The sequence below is a fragment of the Lithobates pipiens genome, unplaced genomic scaffold (assembly GCF_037356315.1).
Source record: "Lithobates pipiens isolate NorthernLeopardFrog02 unplaced genomic scaffold, aLitPip1_a1.2 Scaffold_22, whole genome shotgun sequence".
NCBI lineage: Eukaryota > Metazoa > Chordata > Amphibia > Anura > Ranidae > Lithobates > Lithobates pipiens.
The window spans coordinates 97,541,750-97,560,204 of record NW_027507784.1 but is presented as its reverse complement, the minus strand read 5'-3'; the positions used below and the strand labels follow the sequence as shown (position 1 = coordinate 97,560,204).

At 45.4% G+C, this 18,455-nt stretch overlaps 1 long non-coding RNA gene across 3 annotated transcripts; it reads left to right on the top strand.

Annotated features, from left to right (window-relative positions):
• The first annotated feature begins 677 nt into the window (after positions 1-677).
• LOC143923978 (uncharacterized) lies at positions 678-16,033 on the top strand. Of its 3 annotated transcripts, none has more exons than XR_013261804.1 (5): positions 678-1,258; positions 7,321-7,408; positions 9,425-9,611; positions 13,284-13,395; positions 14,429-16,033. It is a non-coding gene; the product is annotated as an uncharacterized LOC143923978 (long non-coding RNA). The 3 variants fall into 3 exon arrangements; XR_013261803.1 differs by having other exon boundaries at positions 13,507-16,033; XR_013261802.1 differs by having other exon boundaries at positions 682-1,258; positions 13,284-16,033.
• The last annotated feature ends 2,422 nt before the right edge of the window (positions 16,034-18,455 follow it).

The window sequence follows — 18,455 nt, the reverse complement described above, 5'->3', positions numbered from 1 at the left end:
CTGCCACGAAAATTTCCACACGTGGAAAAGCATGCGTTACCCGCTCCTCTCAGGCGGGAGGTTCCACTGAGCAGCAGAGTGTGAACGTCATTTCCTGGAGTGACATCGGAAGCACCGCCCATTAGAACTGAAAGTGCAAGACTATGCACTCGCCCGGCCAGGACACCGCGCCGGAAGCTGTGGCGCAATCGCCCGCGCCAGAGACAGTTTTTTGGGGCAAATGAATCGCCGGGTCTGCAATCTTGTGATTGCATAGACGTGGGCGCTTCCCATATTGCACTGCGCCCGGTGCCAGGACACAGTGCACATAAAGACATTTTTTTTAAAGGGACATGCTTAAATGTATATATACATAGAGATTTTTTTTTTATTATTTTTTCTAACTTTTTTTAGTTGGACTGCACGGGGCGGGAGCGCTCTCTATGGACGGGCCGCCACCCATGTATCCATCCATAATCTATACACAGGACAGACCCCCGATCATTGTGCCCTCCCCCTCCTCCTGGGGGTGTAGATGAGAAGATCGGAGGGGGAGGGTTCCTCAGCGGGGAGGAGGGATGGAGGGCGATCGCTGTGTGTGGGGGGTCCAGGCATCCTACAAGAGATGCGGGGAACGGGGAAGGTGTCCGGGATGACCACACTAGAGCGCCCCCTGCAAGCCGGTCCCGGAGCTCAGTGTCGGACTCGCACTGGGCTCCGGACTTTATATTGGCACCTCCCCTGACAGGTTTGTAGTGAAGAGTCTCATGGGGCCCCTGGAGACACTCGGGCCCCGCCCCCTACATCTGTCCGGCTGTCCCCCTGGTGGCGGCCTCATTGGGAAGATTACATGGAGAGTAATGATACTTACTATCTATCTCCGATCAGAGCTGTGGCTGTAATTGCTGAAAATTCCGCTGTGGGGCGCTGTTGTTTTCTGTCACAGGAGATCCGAGAAACCAGGTCTTCAACGTAGCTAAGATACGCTCAAAATGGCGCCGGCTCAGCCTCCGCGCGCCTGATGTGACTCAACGGTCAGCCCCTCAGCCAATCAGAGCGCGCGCCCTGGCTGTAAGGTTTCAATTCAAAGTACCTGGACTGGAGTCTGAAGAGAGGATTCGGATCTCTCCTCCCTCCAGCCTGCAAGTGGCAATTAAGAGCAGTGTTGTGCAGTGAGGACAGGCTGGCCTGTGCGTGTCCTGTGAGAGTCTGCAGCGCTTTGTGTCATCGCCTGAGGGGGATGTGAAATGGAGGAACAGAGGGGTACAATGTCTTACAGGTAGGTGCAGTGTGGAGAGCGGGAGTGTCTGTGCGGGGGAGGGGCTGTGTGTGTCCCGACAGTGCTCTGTGTGAGAGAAATCCCGACCCTTGTCTGTATGTGAGAGATATCCTCCCCTCCCCCCTCTGTATGTGAGAGATCCAGCCTCATCCTCTCCCCCCCCCCCCCCCCTGTGTGTGAGAGATCCATCACCCCCCCCTGTGTGTGAGAGATCCATCACCCCCCCCCTGTGTGTGTGAGAGATCCATCACCCCCCCCCTGTGTGTGTGAGAGATCCATCACCCCCCCCCTGTGTGTGTGAGAGATCCATCACCCCCCCCCCTGTGTGTGTGAGAGATCCATCACCCCCCCCCCTGTGTGTGAGAGAGATCCATCACCCCCCCCCCCTGTGTGTGAGAGAGATCCATCACCCCCCCCCCCCCTGTGTGTAAGAGATCCATCCAGAGCCCCCCCCTCCTCTGTGTGTGAGATATCCATCCAGAGCCCCCCCCCCCTCCTCTGTGTGTGAGATATCCATCCAGAGCACCCCCCCCCCTCCTCTGTGTGTGAGATATCCATCCAGAGCACCCCCCCCCCCTCCTCTGTGTGTGAGATATCCATCCAGAGCACCCCCCCCCCCTCCTCTGTGTGTGAGATATCCATCCAGAGCACCCCCCCCCCCCTCCTCTGTGTGTGAGATATCCATCCAGAGCACCCCCCCCCCCCTCCTCTGTGTGTGAGATATCCATCCAGAGCACCCCCCCCCCCCCTCCTCTGTGTGTGAGATATCCATCCAGAGCACCCCCCCCCCCTCCTCTGTGTGTGAGATATCCATCCAGAGCACCCCCCCCCCCTCCTCTGTGTGTGAGAGATCCATCCAGAGCACCCCCCCCCCCCTCCTCTGTGTGTGAGAGATCCATCCAGAGCACCCCCCCCCCCCCTCCTCTGTGTGTGAGAGATCCATCCAGAGCACCCCCCCTCCTCTGTGTGTGAGAGATCCATCCAGAGCACCCCCCCTCCTCTGTGTGTGAGAGATCCATCCAGAGCCCCCCCCTCCTCTGTGTGTGAGAGATCCATCCAGAGCCCCCCCCCCTCCTCTGTGTGTGAGAGATCCATCCAGAGCACCCCCCCCCCCCCCTCCTCTGTGTGTGAGAGATCCATCCAGAGCCCCCCCCCTCCTCTGTGTGTGAGAGATCCATCCAGAGCCCCCCCCCTCCTCTGTGTGTGAGAGATCCATCCAGAGCGCCCCCCCCCCCTCCTCTGTGTGTGAGAGATCCATCCAGAGCGCCCCCCCCTCCTCTGTGTGAGAGATCCATCCAGAGCCCCCCCCCCCTCTTTCCGTTTGTCAGTGATGATTCTCCCCCCACATCCTGTGTTTGATCTCCCAGTACTGTGGGGTTTCTGGTTGGCTGACATTGCCCGTGTTCAGGGTTTGGATTGGCTGTGAAGTGGACTCCTCATCACTAATGTCAGTAGCGGCTCCTCATTCTTATCTGCATTCTGAGAAGTTTATAATGCGGCCTCCATCAGAGGCTTCACACGTGTTCAGTGACAGCACAGGCCCCTGTGGCTCCTCCATCTATCCCCCTTGTTGCTGTCATTAAAGGAAAAAAATGGCTGCAAATTATTATTCTGTCCAGTCTTTGGGGTCCCTTTAAAGCGATTGTAAATCTTTTTTGGTTTTAAAATAAAAAAACAACCATGTTATACTTCTGTGTAATGGTTTTGCATAGAGCATCCCGATCCTCTTCTTCTGGGTTCCCCTGCTGGTGCTCCGGGCTCCTCCTTCCTTCATCAGGTTACTTTCCATGGGGGCACCTGTGCGGGCTCGCTCCCGAGTTCCACTGCTGCATTGATTGATTGACAGACAGCGTGACATGGCCCTGCCCCCACCCCAATCCCGTGTCACTTGATTTGATTTCAATCCCTCCAATGAGGAGAAAGGCGGCAGCTGGAGCCTCTGTGCACATCACTTTTTGGGGACCAGTGACCTTATTACAGTGATCAATGCTAAAAAAAAAAATGCAGTTTATTGTACTAATGACACTGGCAGGAAAGGGTTTATCAGGGGGATTAAAGGGTTAAGTGTGTCCCTAGGGGTGCTTTCTAACTGTGGGGGATGCTTTGACTTGGGGCCAGTTCACACCATAGAAACGCAGTCTGGGTGCATTCCAGGTGCTTTCCTGCATGCGCGTTTTTGATGCAGGCCAGTGCTCTCTTCTTCTTCCTTTTTTTTTTCCTCATCTGCAAAGGAAAAGGCATAATGAGCTAGTATGTACCACATTCTAGCTCATTATGAAATACTTACCTTAGAACGAGGCCCCGACATCTGTCCCGATCCACGCCGAGGGAGCTGACATGTTCCCTCGGCGTTTCTTCTGGGTATCGCGGCGCTGTGAGTGGCCGGAGCCGCGATATCCTCACTCCCGCTCACGTGCGCGGGAGATTTCTTTCCGGCAGGGTCCAGCGTCTGCCGGGCTTTCAGCTGAGAATCCCCTGTGCGCATGCGCTGCTGCAGTCAGCGGCACATTGCCGTACAAGTTTAGGAGATATAGATCAAAATTTTTTTTCCCTACAGGTAAGCCTTATTATAGGCTCTCCTGTAGGTAAGTCCCAAATTTGACTATACAACCACTTTAACTACTTCCTGCCTGGCCTATAGCTGAATGACGGCCGGGCAGTGGTTCAGGCATCATGACGTCCTTCAGGATAACAGCCACTATGTGCCCGTAGGGGTGTGCATTGCGGCGATCGGTGCTACTCCGATCTCTAAGGAGCCTCTGGCGGAGGCTCTTTACAACGTGATTGGACATGGCTGATCATGTGGTAAACAGGAAGAGCCGTTGATCAGCTTATCTTCACTTCTGACAGACACGAGTAGAGCCGAGCCGATGGGCGGCTCTGACGGGGGGTGGGGGGGTTCAGCGCTGATTGTTTATCAGCACAGCCCACCTCAGATGCCCACACTAGACCACCAAGGAAGCCCCCAGCATGTGGATGGCCAGGTATGTCCCCTGTGGCCATCCACATGTGAAAAAATATAGCAATCAGTGCCCACAAATGGGCGCTGACTGTCATCTCTGTGGTACATTACAAAACAGGGATGCCCATCAGTGCCGCCTGCCCATATAAAAATCACATAGGTGATCAAATGCCACCAAAAGAAAGCTCTATTTGTGGGGAACAAAGGACATCCATTTTGTTTGGGTGCAACTACGAACCACTGCAATTGTCGGTTAACGTGGCGCAGTGCTGAATCACAAAAAGTGCTCTGGTCAGGAAGGGGGTAAATTCTTCTGGGGCTGAAGTGGTTAATGATGTACACTTGTAAACATTTGTACTTGCATTTACATGCATACAGTACTGAGTGTAAATATACACTATCAGCCCTGAATGCACAGTAGCGTGACAATCCCTCCACCTCCGGTCTAACTAATCACTCTCACCTTATGGCATGGACCCCTGTGCAAACAGGTGGGTATCCAAAGGGTTAACACTGACCATAAACTTCTCTCACGTGTCCTTAGATCTCGGCATGGACGCCGGGTCATGGGTAGAAAGAAAAGATCCAATTGATCACCGATTTAAATTTTTGTGTTAAAACACAAACTACTCATGTAAAGATGATAAAAACACAGCATGTAGAGCCGACAATCGCGTTAGTTCTGTAGGGCAGCAGCGGGTGATGTCATGCGTAGCTCCTCCCCTGTACACGTTGCGTTCAATCCGTCAGCCAATCACCGCTGAGCAGGCAGACTTTCTGAGATCTCCCCCTCCCAACACCCCCAACAGGAGGATTACAAGCCTGTGTGTCCACCTCAGCTGGTAAGAGTACCTTATGTGTGCATGTTAGGAAATTCCCTTGTGATCAGTAAAAAAATACATCAGGTGTTCTGAGAAGCAAACAATTTATTTCTGATGTGGCCCACAACAGGGAGACATGCTTACAGGACGAAAGCTGAAGAAAAAGTCTCAACAAAAGAAAGTGTTCCGCCCTCACATATCCCACAAGAATAACATCTCCGTGCTTCTATTGGCTGAAAGAACATAAATAACGTGTCATGGCACAGGCTTGCACTTTATAAGCTATACATGTTCCGTGCATTCTTAGGCTATCATATTTAGTTAAATCTAATCATCCTACTTACTATGGAGTTAATTAGGACAAAACAATACAATGAGTTATACAATAATGTGCTCAGAAGTAAGCTTTTTAACAAATCAGTCTCAGGACTATTGTTTTTCTAATAGTCACACAATAAACATTTAAAACTTTTCTAACAGTGCATCATTGTCAAATGTTGATTGGCACATTTCCCATATGGTTGGGATTATACTTCAGTCAAGTCTTTTTGGAAGGGAGGCCTTAAAGAACTTTTCCACGTTTATATATGGACTATCCTATCCCATTGGGTCCTATTACCAGTGCTTTCACTTCCCCTTTATTTGCCATTTCACAATTTTGTGTGTAATAATTGATCACCGTTATTGTTTGAGCAATTTTTCATATTTGCATTTAATCTTTTTCAATTTCACTCTTTTTCACTGTCTGAGCACTAAATCCATTTTTTTGACTGGAGTTCTGCCTTAGGCTTCATTCCCACGAAGCGGATCCGCTACCTTGGAGTCCACCAGCTCAGCGGGAGATCTCTCCATTGATCTCCACTGAGCTGACGGAGACAGGTCCCTCCGCTCACTGAGCGGGGAGGGGCTTGTCGAGCGCCGCTGGTTTCTATGTAGAGATCGGATAAAAACGGACAACGTGTCTCACCTGATCCGCCAGCCACTGATCCGGACGTAGGGCCATCCGTCTGCTTTTGGTGGATCGGACCAGGTCAGATGTTGGCGTACATGGCACCGCTGACATCCGTCCCTCCATAGACTAGCATGGAGCCCCCGTTCAGGTCCGCCATCAAAACTGACAGGTGGACCTGAGCGGTCCGACAGTGTGAAAGGGGTCTTAAAGTGATTGCAAAGTTATAATTTATGTATACATTTTTTAGTTTGTGTTTTTTTTTTTTTTTTATTAGAAAAACAAACGTGTTATACTTACCTTCTCTGTACAAGTATTACACAGGGTGGTCCCGTACTGCCTCTTCTGGGGTCCCTTGCACTTTTGGCTCCTCCTTGTCTCTGAGGACACTTGTGCAGGGTTGATCCTGAGCCAGGCTGTGTGCGTCCATTGACTTGCATGGCTCGGCCCCACCCCCTACTTCCTCATTAAATTTAACACTTTTTTTTTTTTTTTTTACTTTTAATGCACAGACTGTATTCCGGTGAAAAACCTGCCTTTAGAACCACTTCAAGTAGTCCACGCTCTTCTGATCTAGTTTATTAATTTGTAGAAATATTTACTTCCTCTTTGATACAACACAACTCCGTACAGGGAGATTGTATATTGTAGATTCCCCGGCAGAAGGCAGGCTCGGCAGCAGTCATTTGCATGGGATCTGGCCCTGGGAGTCAATCCATTAGGATGTGCTTGTCTTTGTTTGTACTCGGCATTTTCCTTGTTGCAGCAAACTAGACAATGCAAACCTTGCTGAGGGAGCCACAGAAACTTTTAAGGGATGTACAGTAAAATGAATTAATAATTAAGATTTGGAAGAAGAATAAAGATGTCAGACATCAGCCTTGCATGGGGGAACATATGCTGGAGGAAGGAGTATGTTAGTCTCTGTGGCAGCCAGGCAGATTCTTGCATTTTTCACTTTACAAAGAACAGGCTGCTATACTGAAATATGGGGACTCCCGTTGCCTACTAAATTTTTTATTTTTTTTTATATACCTTCTTAATCAAATCATGGACCTGGAAAAATCCTACAGAAAGGCACCCCTGGTGTGCAAATTTGTTTTGCGTCTAACTTTTGAAAGTTGTGATGCCGGAGGATCGGTATTATAGCTGGGCAATGAGTGCACTGGGAACCCTGAAGGAAGAGTTGACAGTGGCGGCCACTATATTCGCACCATAAATCCTAAATTTGTTTCAAGTCATCCTACACAGTACAGTTCATATTTACTTTGATGATAAATCAAAACTCTCTCCAATTCGATGACTAAACAGACTCTGCATCTCTCAACAGGTAAAGAACTCTTCTGGACACAGAGCATGTTCATCCGCAGACACCCGCTATCCCATAGGAATGCATTTGTGAAAGGGCCTTTTGACTGGTAAGTTGAATGTGTTCTAGTCTGTATTCTATGTTTACATTATTTGTGTCTTACAACTTCACACACATAAAAATACCTTCTGCTCTATTTCCTTCTTTAGTATTTGTTTAACCACTTGCCTACCAGGCACAAACACCCCCTTCCTGCCCAAGCCATATTTCAGCTTTCAGCGCTGTCTAATATTTTTTTTACTAGTAATGGCTATTTTTAACGTGACTGCGACATTGCGGCGCACATGGAACACTTTTGGCGTGTTTTTGGGACCATTCGCATTTATACAGTGATCCGTGCTATGAAAAAGCATTGATTACTTTGTAATTGTGACTGGCAGGGAAGGGGTTAACGCTAGGGGTGACTGAGGGGTTAAATGTGTGTCTTGGGGGGAGGGACTGACTGGGAGAGGTGACCGATCGGTGTCCCTATGTACAAGGGACACACCAATGGTCTCCTCTGACAGGACGCAGATCTGTGTGTTTACACACAGATCCACAGTCCTGCTCAGTTACTGGGCAATTGCGGGTGTCCAGCTCACATCACAGCCACCAGGCATGCACATCGGGTCCCCAGTGACGCGGCTGGCGTGCGCCACCTAGTGGCCCGGGAAGGAGATCACATCATGAGGTCAGCCCAGAACGAGAGCCCCGGTCCCACCGTCATGACAGTGGGCGGGCGGCTAGTGGTTAAAGTGGTTTTAAACCCCGGGGGGGGGGGGGGGAACCCACAAGACAAAGGCATAATGAGCTAGTATGCATAGCATACTAGCTCATTATGAATTACCTGAGAATGAAGCCCCCACAGCCATCCTCCTCTCCCCCTCCAGCCGGTGACATCACTCCTGGGGGTTACTTCTGGGTATTGCGTCTCCAGAGCTGTGATTGGCCGCAGCCGCAATGACGATGCTCCCATGCATGCACTCGGGAGACGCTGGTAGCGGCACACAGACTGAAGCAATGACACATAGGCGCCATTGCTTCAGTTTACACCAGTGCGCATGTGCCGATGTCATCAGCACATACAGGGGATATCTCCTAAACCGTGCAGGTTTAGGAGATATCCTGGGTAGCTACAGGTAAGCCTCATTATGGGCTTGCCTGTAGCATAAAGTTGTTGTAAAGGGTTTACAACCTCTTTAAAAAGGAGTAGCGGCTCATACGTTATTCCATTCAGCATATTCTGTTCAGACCAACACAAACTTCAGGAAAGATGAGGAAAATCCATTCACTAATGGGCTAATACAAACTGGCTGGGTGGCACTACTGGAAAGCAGGTTTGCTTGGAGGGTCTCGCCCCTCCCTAAAGATTCAGGGACACATTGGATGCCCAGCAAAAGCACAATGGCAGCTGAAAGCATCCAATATGTGCCCACCCCAATCTATAACTAGCTTTTACAGTAAGGTGCACATGGAAGGGGCTTGGTGTATTACAAATTAACAAACATACCCAGTACATTACCAGCTATCCTAGATTGGGGTACTTGACACTTACCTGCTCAGCTTGTCTTTGTCAGGGTTCCCCATTTACTGCATGTACTGTTCCCCACAGGTACAGATCTGTAGTGAATATAACTTTCGGTACTCAGTTTGCACTTTATTGCTAAAAGGGTCCAAGGCATATCAGTAATGTAATTATATTTACATGTTACAATAGTGACTGTTTGCATCTTCTAGGCAAAGCGTTGTATACGGAGTCTCAAAAATGCCAAGTACTATGACCAATGAGAATGTCCCTTACCTTGTGATAGCTGGGCATACACTACATACATTCCATGCTCATTATACTGCTACACGTTTTGATGTTGTAATAATCGCATGCTGGTGTATTTTTTTGGTGTTTAAAGATCAACTCCACTTTTTTTCTAACCCTTCCTTGCTATACTAAAATATTTTGGTTTGAGTGGGGCTTTAAATGGTGAATAATTGTAACACTAGGAGTAGTGTAATCATTACTTTTATCTTTAAAAGTCTAACTAGTTTGATTATATTCCTATGATATGAATTGGTGATGTCTCTCCCATAGAATAAGGACAATGACACGTTGAAAGATCTGCTAAAAGCAAGCGTTAAGAAGCCTGGCAGCATCAAGACCCTGGAACTGAGGGAGACGACGGTGACGCCCAGCAATGTGGGGAGGACAAGGCTTGCTAGGAGTCGGCATACGATTCTGCAGTTTCGAAGGGGCTAATGAGAACATATGGCACGTGCTGGTGAGTTATTTTAAAGACCATCTGCACTAAGAAAATAGGCATTGACTGTCTCATGCTGATCCAATGACTTCAACACATTGTGGTTACTGTATTTATAGGTGTCTAACACGCACTTTATCTGTTGAAAACAAAGGACAAGCTGCCTGCGTGTTATACACTGATATTTATTCATTTTTGTTTTGTTTTTTTCCCCCTAAGGGCCGGTTCACACTGCGGGCGAGGCGACACGACTTGCCTCGCTGCAATCTGACAAGTCGCCCCCGTTCTGTACAATGGAACCGTTCTGAGAGGAGTGACTCGAGTCGCTCATTTGCAAATCGCCGCTGAGGTCGCTGCAGGTCGCGGCGAGGCAAGTCGGTGTCGCCTCGCATCGCCCGCAGTGTGAACCGGCCCTAAAGGTGGGGTGGGGATTGGGCAGCAGTGTCATGCTGGCGCCCCCACCTCTCCTGGCCCTGGGTTGGCCCGCCAGTGTACTCTAAAAATGTAAGGGGTCACTGCCAGTCCCTTCACATGTGTTCTTTTATAGGCTGTGTAAAAGTCTCATGGTGAACCGGAGTCCACAGATGCCTCATTCTCCCTGTTCTTTCCGGCTGCTCTCCTCCTCCTCCGAGTGTAGCTTTAGATTGGAGGAAAGCGGTCACGTGAAACATCAGAGGAGAGCAATCATGTGACCAGCTGGAGGAAATGGAGCTAGTGAGGGGTTTGTAATGATGGCACAGTGTGGGAAGAGACTAGGAGAAGGGGGCTGTGCAATGTATAGGTGGGCTACGTAGTGTGTGTGTGTGTGTGTGTGTGTGTGGGGGGGGGGGGGGGGGGGTCTGAATAGTGTAATTGCAGGGGCTGTGAAAAGTAAAAAAAAAAAAAAAAAAAAAATTTTGAACGTCCCTCTTATCCACTATCCATACCACCAATAGTCATACGAAGTCCGCAATCCCTATCCCTGGCAGGCATCATGACGTTCTTGGCTTCCCACTAGAATAGGGGGCGCGCGTCCACCGTGTCACCAAGGAGCTGATGCGCATGTCTGCTGGACACCCACAATCACTCGTGACAGAGCAGGAACGTAGATCTCGTGTGTGTGTGTGTGTGTGTGTGTGTGTGTGTGTGTGTGTGTGTGTGTGTGTGTGTGTGTGTGTGTGTGTGTGTAAACAGTTAGAACATGCTTAGGGAACCCTGTTAACCCCTTGATCATCCCCTAGTGTTAACCCCTTCCCTGCCAGTGACATTCACACAGTAATCGGTGGATATTTATAGTACTGATTGCTGTATAAATGTCAGTGGTTTCAAGTGTCTAGCGTGTCCGATTGGTCCGCAGTCACACTAAAAATCTCAGATCACTGCCATTACTACTTTTATTAAATTTTTATTTTTTTAATTTTATTTAGGAGATGGTCAGAGGCTGGGGAAATGGTACCAGAGATGGTCAGAGACTGGGGGACATTTGTAGATGCAGCCAGTGTCCCTAGTGCAACCTGCCTGTGAAAGGAAGAGGGGCAAGCTGCCACCTGGTTGATTAGAGCGCCGGGAATATAACAGCTTTAATTTCAATAGCTGTGTGTTCCCCGCCGCGCGAGTCACATACAGCCCCTCCTCTTTGTCTGGGCACTTTGATAGATGGATCACCCGTCCAATCCTTGGACGGGTGATCCATCTATCAAAGTTCCCCGGACAAGTGGGAAGGGCTGTATGTTATGTGGCGGGGAACACACAGCTATTGACATGAAAGCTGTGATGTTCCTAGCGCTCTAACCAGGCGGCGGCAGCTCTCCTGCACTATAGGACACCCCTGTGATGGGCGGAGTCCCAGGCCACACCCCATTTTAGGCTCCATTATCGGATGTTTTTTCTCTTTAAATTGCCGGAATTTCGGGGCATCCCTTATAAGAAATGCCATAAATCAATGACCTATTTTGTAGGCGCTATAACTTTTTTGCGCAAACCAATCAATACACACTTATTGCAATATTTTTGGTTTAAAAAAATAAAATGTAGAAGAATACGGATTGGCCTAAACTGAGGTGTATATGTGTGTATGTATGTATGTATGTATGTGTGTGTGTGTATATATATTATATATATATATATAATATATAAAATTTTTTTTTTTTTTTTTTCATTTATTTAGTAAAAAAAACTGTTGTGATTAAATACAACCAAAAGAGAGCTCTATTTGTGTGCACAAAATGATGCAAATTTTGGGTACGGTGTTGCATGAAAAATATATGAAGAAAGGGATAGAAATGGTACTGTTCTTTTAAGATGTTCCAGACCCTCTTAAATGCATGAGTGATTCCTAGTGCTAGTATGTGCTGAAGTGCAAATAGAGCTAGCAGTAGTGATATCTATCTGATTAAGTCTATGGGGAAAAAAATAAATAAATAAAATTAAACACCAAAAAATACTACCTAGTGTCAGCACTGTTGTATGCTACTATATAGTGATACTAGTGTGAGCCTCCTAATCGGATGTGCACAGGATATCTCTTCCAACAAGACAAGAATTACGACATATCATACGACACAGGAGATAAAGCAATACAATGTGGTCACCATGTAGATATATTTAAATTCTGGCTCATGTGAAAAGCAAAGGTATATAAAGCGATTTTCAGGGGTTTAGCTGGGACACAGGACACCAAGAAGAAAATGGTGCACAACGCTTCTTATGGCAAACTCCTAAAGTCCTAAACAGAAACTGCCTGTTTTTGTCACATAACCTTCATACAGCAAACTAAAGTTTTTATATACATAGGGAATGATATAAAAAAGGCAAATAGACTGTGTACTTTGCAAGTGTAGTTGCTCCAGAGATTAGTAAATGAGGCAAAGCTTCACTGCAAAGAATGTCCAATAGCATGCAAGACAAACAGCATTTTTGCTTGCACATGATTGCATGATCGAATTCATCAGAGCTTCCTTTCATTTACTAAACTTTGGTGCAACTGCACTTTGTAGAGTGTCTCCACTTGCAAAATTTGCAGTTTTCCTTCAGTAAATAGACCCCATAGTATGCTAAATCCTATCTATGGGGCTTGGTCGCAGAGCACTGGCATCCCCATGCAGGCAGTCTCATTCATGTCAATTGGGACACAGCTGATGCACAGAGACTCTGTTCCAGCAAAACAAAAGCACTCCTGCATGTTGGCGGAACACCAGACCGGCTATAGAAAAAACCAACACTGGCCTTGCTGCCCTCAAGGATGGGGAACCCTAGGGGTCAAAGGCACTGGCCTTGTGCATTATCCTTTAAGGTATGTATTTATTGAAGACATAGAAAAGAAAACTACTCGCAAATGATCGTATAAAATCTTGTGATAAGATAGTAAAAGTAGTCCTCAAATCCAATCCAATGATGGACGAACAGGACTCTCCAGAGGTGAGGCCGGGGCGCCCTTTTTTTTTTTTTTTCCCCTCAGCCTCTGTTCCGAACCTGTCACCCACATTACCCTAGACACAGCTTACATCCCTATGTAGGCAAACATGGCCCTTGCATAAGTGTACACTGTGGTATGCACGTGTGAATGAGGCCTGAAATAAAATGTAACTGCAATAATCCTCTATGTGAAACATGTCTAAAATGATTATAATAGTAATGCTACAAAACCACCAGCTCCTGTGTGTTTAGTTAAGGAAAATAAAAACAGGTTATTGATTTCATGTATTTCTTTTTCAGACAGGGCACTGATGGGTTTGAACAACAGATCAACAAATGTTTGGAGCTCTCAGAATATTTATACCAAAAGGTCAGCAATCGAGAAGACTTTGAGATGGTATTCAAAGGAGAGGTCAGTATCTCAACATTCCAGTAAAAAGGAACAATCACATCGCATACAAAAAACATCTGAATGTGTAATATGTAGCAATACTGCTAAAACTGTGTTTTCCCCAATATCTAGCTAACAATTTCCCAAAGAACTAACAATCAAATGAGTGTCCTATTAGGGCCAATTGCCTAATCCTAGAAAACTCCTATGATTAGTCAACAGAAAATACCAGCATGTTGAAGATATCAAATCGGTACTAAAGTTTTTTTTAATATTTTGGAATGTACACTAACATTTATATTCAAAGGCTACAAAAAAAAAACTTAGTTTTTGGTTTCAAAGAAATTTGTTTGGGTCGCATGTATATGGACGCATTTGCCCATATAGTGTAGAGAGATTTGGTTTATTTTAGTGCTGGAGGGCTCCTTGTGCTGTGTAGAACCAACCATAGGCATGAATGGGTGAAGGTGGCCGCATGTAGTTAGCTGTTACTACTTGCATAAAATGACTTGCGCGCACACACAGAGGCAATGTCCAAAATGCGCACTACCTGTAATCGGGATGTTACATCTGCTTGCATATTCCACATGCAAGAGTAGGGCCTTATACTTGCATATGGCCGCCTTCACACATTCATGCTACATGGGTGAATTTGCCCATGTGCATGAGCCCTAATACACCTTACTTTCATGTTACTTTGTGTAAAACTATAACATTGCTATATATTTTCCAGCCTGAGCACACAAATGTTTGCTTCTGGAATATCCCCCAAGTCTTCAGGGGATTCCTCATTGTGAAGAGAGGCAAGGAAAATTGCACATGGTGAGAAATGATCAAATGTGCAATAAGGCATTGTAACAGTTTACACACCACTGTAAAATGCATAGATGGTATGGATGTAGATGTGGTTCTTAATTCAATAATGTATGAATGAATTAACTGACAGAATACCACAAAATACAAAAAATGGTTCAGCCCACTCACAACTGGAAATGCTGGAGAAGTAAGCCACCAGGCAATTTCCTAAATCTCTCTGTTGTTATCTCTCCATTAGAGTTCCTGGATCTGCATACCTACTGTGGCCATTATAAAGGGTTCTGCATATTTTCATGACTATTGAGAGAATTAAATCAACAAATGGATTCCACCTTCTCTCTCCAGTTTAAATAAACCAAGTGGAACATGGAGTCCTTGACTTTCCACCTGGAATCCAGGAGCCAGTTATGGTGGAGAAAAATAAACGGCTAAGTAATGGAATTCCCCCATGGACATACTGTTGCTGTCAGCATACAGGGACATGGCAGTATGAATAGCCATTGGGGATGATTTGCTAAAACTGAAGACTGCAAAATCTAGTATACAGTAGATGTGCATGTTAGCCAATCAGTTTCTAATGTCAGCTTGTTCAATAAAGCTTCGACAAAAAAAAAAAAACACCTGGAAGCTGATTGGTTTCTGTGCAGAGCTGTACCAGATTTAGCACTCCTCCAGTTTTGGTAAACCAACCCCCATTGCTTTTTTTTTATTTATTTTTTTTTTTTTTGATTTTTAAACCATACAAGAAAAATATACATTAATGGAAAAAGTTATGAAAACATTAAAATCGGGGGGGGAATAAATAACATTTGGTACTATATAACCTGACACAAAATTTCTAAGGTGCCAGAGTTCCAAAGATAGGGAGCCAACCAACGGGAGGAGTAAGGTGGTCAAGATACAGAAGCAATCAAAGGGTGTCATACATAATGCCACACATGGATACATGAACAGCCATTAGAACTTGTCTTAAAAACCCTTGTGGTCAAATTCGGGGTTGCAGGCTGCAAAACATCTCGGAAAAAAGGAGAGGGGTGGAATGCTAAACCTGGTGTGAAGAATGAGTGGGGGTCGCTTCATGACAAAGAGATTCAAATAAAATTAATTAACCTCCCTGGCGGTAATCCCGAGTGTGGCTTGTGGTTAAACTTCCGTACCATTAGCGGCATCCCTGAACCACACTCGGATTGCATTGTAGAATCCTGGTCCAGGTTACTTACCTTGTCACCGGGATCCTGCAATGTCCTCCTCCTGTGTCTGCAGGCTATGTCCCCTGCCTGATGCTCTGTGCTCCATTCCCTGGGAGTGGGGAAAAAAATTATATGTATATGGGTTTTTTGTTTTTTGGGATCCCTTATTTGGCTTCAGTGTGTTCATACGGGCCGGCCTTTGACTGCGAGGCAAGGGAATTGGTGTCTAACCCTTTCAGTGATTTCAATACCAATTTTATGTGAATAAACTTCTTTTGATGCCCTCTTTGCCCTGGGATAGTAGCCCCACTGACATACCCACCACATGCTGTAATTTCTTTGATTTTAATGTTTATGATTGTAACATTGAGACATATGTCACCTAGTATCATTGTGTAAGTAAACTGTTTAAAATATAATGCATACTTTATCTAGAGAAATATCTTCATCTAATAAGTTACTGATTCTATATTTTGTGCTTTAGATGAACTTTTTTCTTTGCCACCCTGAAGAAGGAATATCCCTAAACACGTTGGGTGTAAGGAGGTTTTATCTTACCAATGTCCGATATGGTGATATTAACTGACTGCGTTCAGTAAATCAATGTTTCATTTTTGATTGTTTAAATTTCAATAAATAACTGTTTTACTATATTACTTTGATACTACTCTATTTAAATTGTGTGTTGTCTATAAAGTCCACATAGGGGAATCCTTTTTCTTTCCATTGTGAAATTTGGATGTGGCACACAACAAGTGTTATACTTGCCATTCGCTTCTCTTTCTCCTGGATATGACGTGGAGCATGTCCACTCCAGTTCTTTGGCTGACCATTGCGAGGCCTGTTCTGAGTGGAACCTGTCCTGTTAAACCGCTGTATGGTCTTGGCCACCGTACTGCAGCTCAGGTTCAGGGTCTTGGCAATCTTAAAGTCTAGGCCATCTTTATGTAGAGCAACAATTTTTTTTTTTTTTTTTTTTTTTTTTTTTTTCAGATCCTCCGAGTTCTTTGCCATGAGGTACCACTTTGAACCTCCAGCGACCAGTATGAGAGAGTGAGAGTGATAACGCCAAATTTAACACACCTGCTCCCCATTCACACCTGAGACCTTGTAACACTGAGTCACATGACACCAGGGAGGGAAAATGGCTAATTGGTCCCAATTTGGACATTTTCAATTGGGGTGTACTCACTTTTGTTGCCGGCTGTTTAGAAATAAATGGCTGTGAGTTATTTTGAGGGGACAGCAAAATGTTGTTATACAAGCTGTACACTCGCTACTTTACATTGTAGCAAAGTGTAATATATTCAGTGTTGTCACATGAAAAGATATGATAAAAATATTTACAAAAATGTGAGGGGTGTACTCACTTTTGTGAGATACTGTATATTAAATATGAAATGTCTGTCTAGTTATGCTGACTTGTCTTTCACTGTAAAGGGATTGAAGTGGCCTGGTGAGTCACTTTAGCATTTGCTTTCTCTCTGGGTGATATATACTTTACTGATGGTGCTTCAGTAGTCTTCCATCATCAACATTCCTCCACCAAGAAATATTTTGGAAAAGTTGACAAGTCAGCATTGCTATATTGACTATTCAACATATACGCTATGGGGGTTATTTACGAAGGGCAAATCCACTTTACACTGCAAGTGCAGTTACTCTAAATCTAAGGGGTAGATCTGAAATGAGTGGAAGCTCTGCTGATTTTATCATCCAATCATGTGCAAGCTAAAATGCTGTTTTTTTTTTTTAATTTTCCTTGCATGCCACCCTCGGATCTACAGCGACTTTACTTCCAAGTGCACTTGCAGTGCAAAGTGGATGTTCCTTTTCATAAATAACTCCCTATATTACCAAAGAGTATTGGGATTCCTGCATTTACACACACATGAGTTGTTTTATTTATTTATTTATTTTTTTAACCTCCCTGGCGTTATGATTTTTTTTTTTTCCGTATTTTTGATGCTCAAAACAGTACAATTAATTTACATGCAAAGTTGGCGTTTTTTTTTATATTGTAGGCCTGTAATTCTTAGGAATAACACACTTAAATCTGTCCAAACAAGGGTCTAGTAGACATCCCTGGTATGATAAAGTTTGAAACACAAAATTATAATATAATAAATTGTAACAATATAATAAAAATTATTCAATAATGTAACGAAATCAAAAACACAGAAATTTTCTCAGTTGCAGAATTGTCGCTGTCATTGCTTTCAGTGTTTGATGACGAATTTCCCCACAAATCGCTATCGCTGAATTCTGCAAGTGATTCTAATTATCGCTGTTTTCTAGCTGGTCTAAAACGGCTTTTGATGTAAAAGGGACGGTTTTGGTTGCTATGGACAATCTTCAGTTTCCAGGCAGAAAGAACAGTATTTATAATATAAAACTGCATGCAGGGCACTGGGGATGTGAAATTATTTGATACAGTAATGGGATGTGAAATTATTTGATACAGTAATAGGATGTGAAATTATTTGATACAGTAATGGGATGTGAAATTATTTGATACAGTAAGATTACTGTGTGCGTTTCACACTTTGAATTTGGCGCCGTGCTCCGTCCCAGTGCGTTGCAACCCTTGCAGGGAACAGAGCCTGGTTCTGTGATACATCGAGCAGAGACACAGCCGCCACACACTGTGGGAAGACATCGCAGGATCCTGGGGACAAGGTAAGTAACTGTACCTGGATCCTGCAATGCAATCCCGAGGCTCAGTAGCTTGGTGTTACTGCTTTTGTTACTGAAAATCCACCCCGAGTCACTCGGGAATACCGTCAGGGAGGTTAAGGGCATCCCAGGCTTAGTCCGTAGGGTTCAATATTGAGTTGGCCCACCCTTTGCAGCTATAACAGCTTCAACTCTTCTGGGAAGGCCGTCCACAAGGTTTAGGAGTGTGTCTATGGGAATGTTTGAGCATTCTTCCAGAAGCGCATTTGTGAGGTCAGGCACTGATGTTGGGCCAAAAGGCTTGGCTTGCAGTCTCCACTCTACTTCATCTCAAAGCTGTTTTATCAGGTTGAGGTTAGTACTCTGTGCAGCCCAGTCAAGTTCTTCAACCTCAAATTT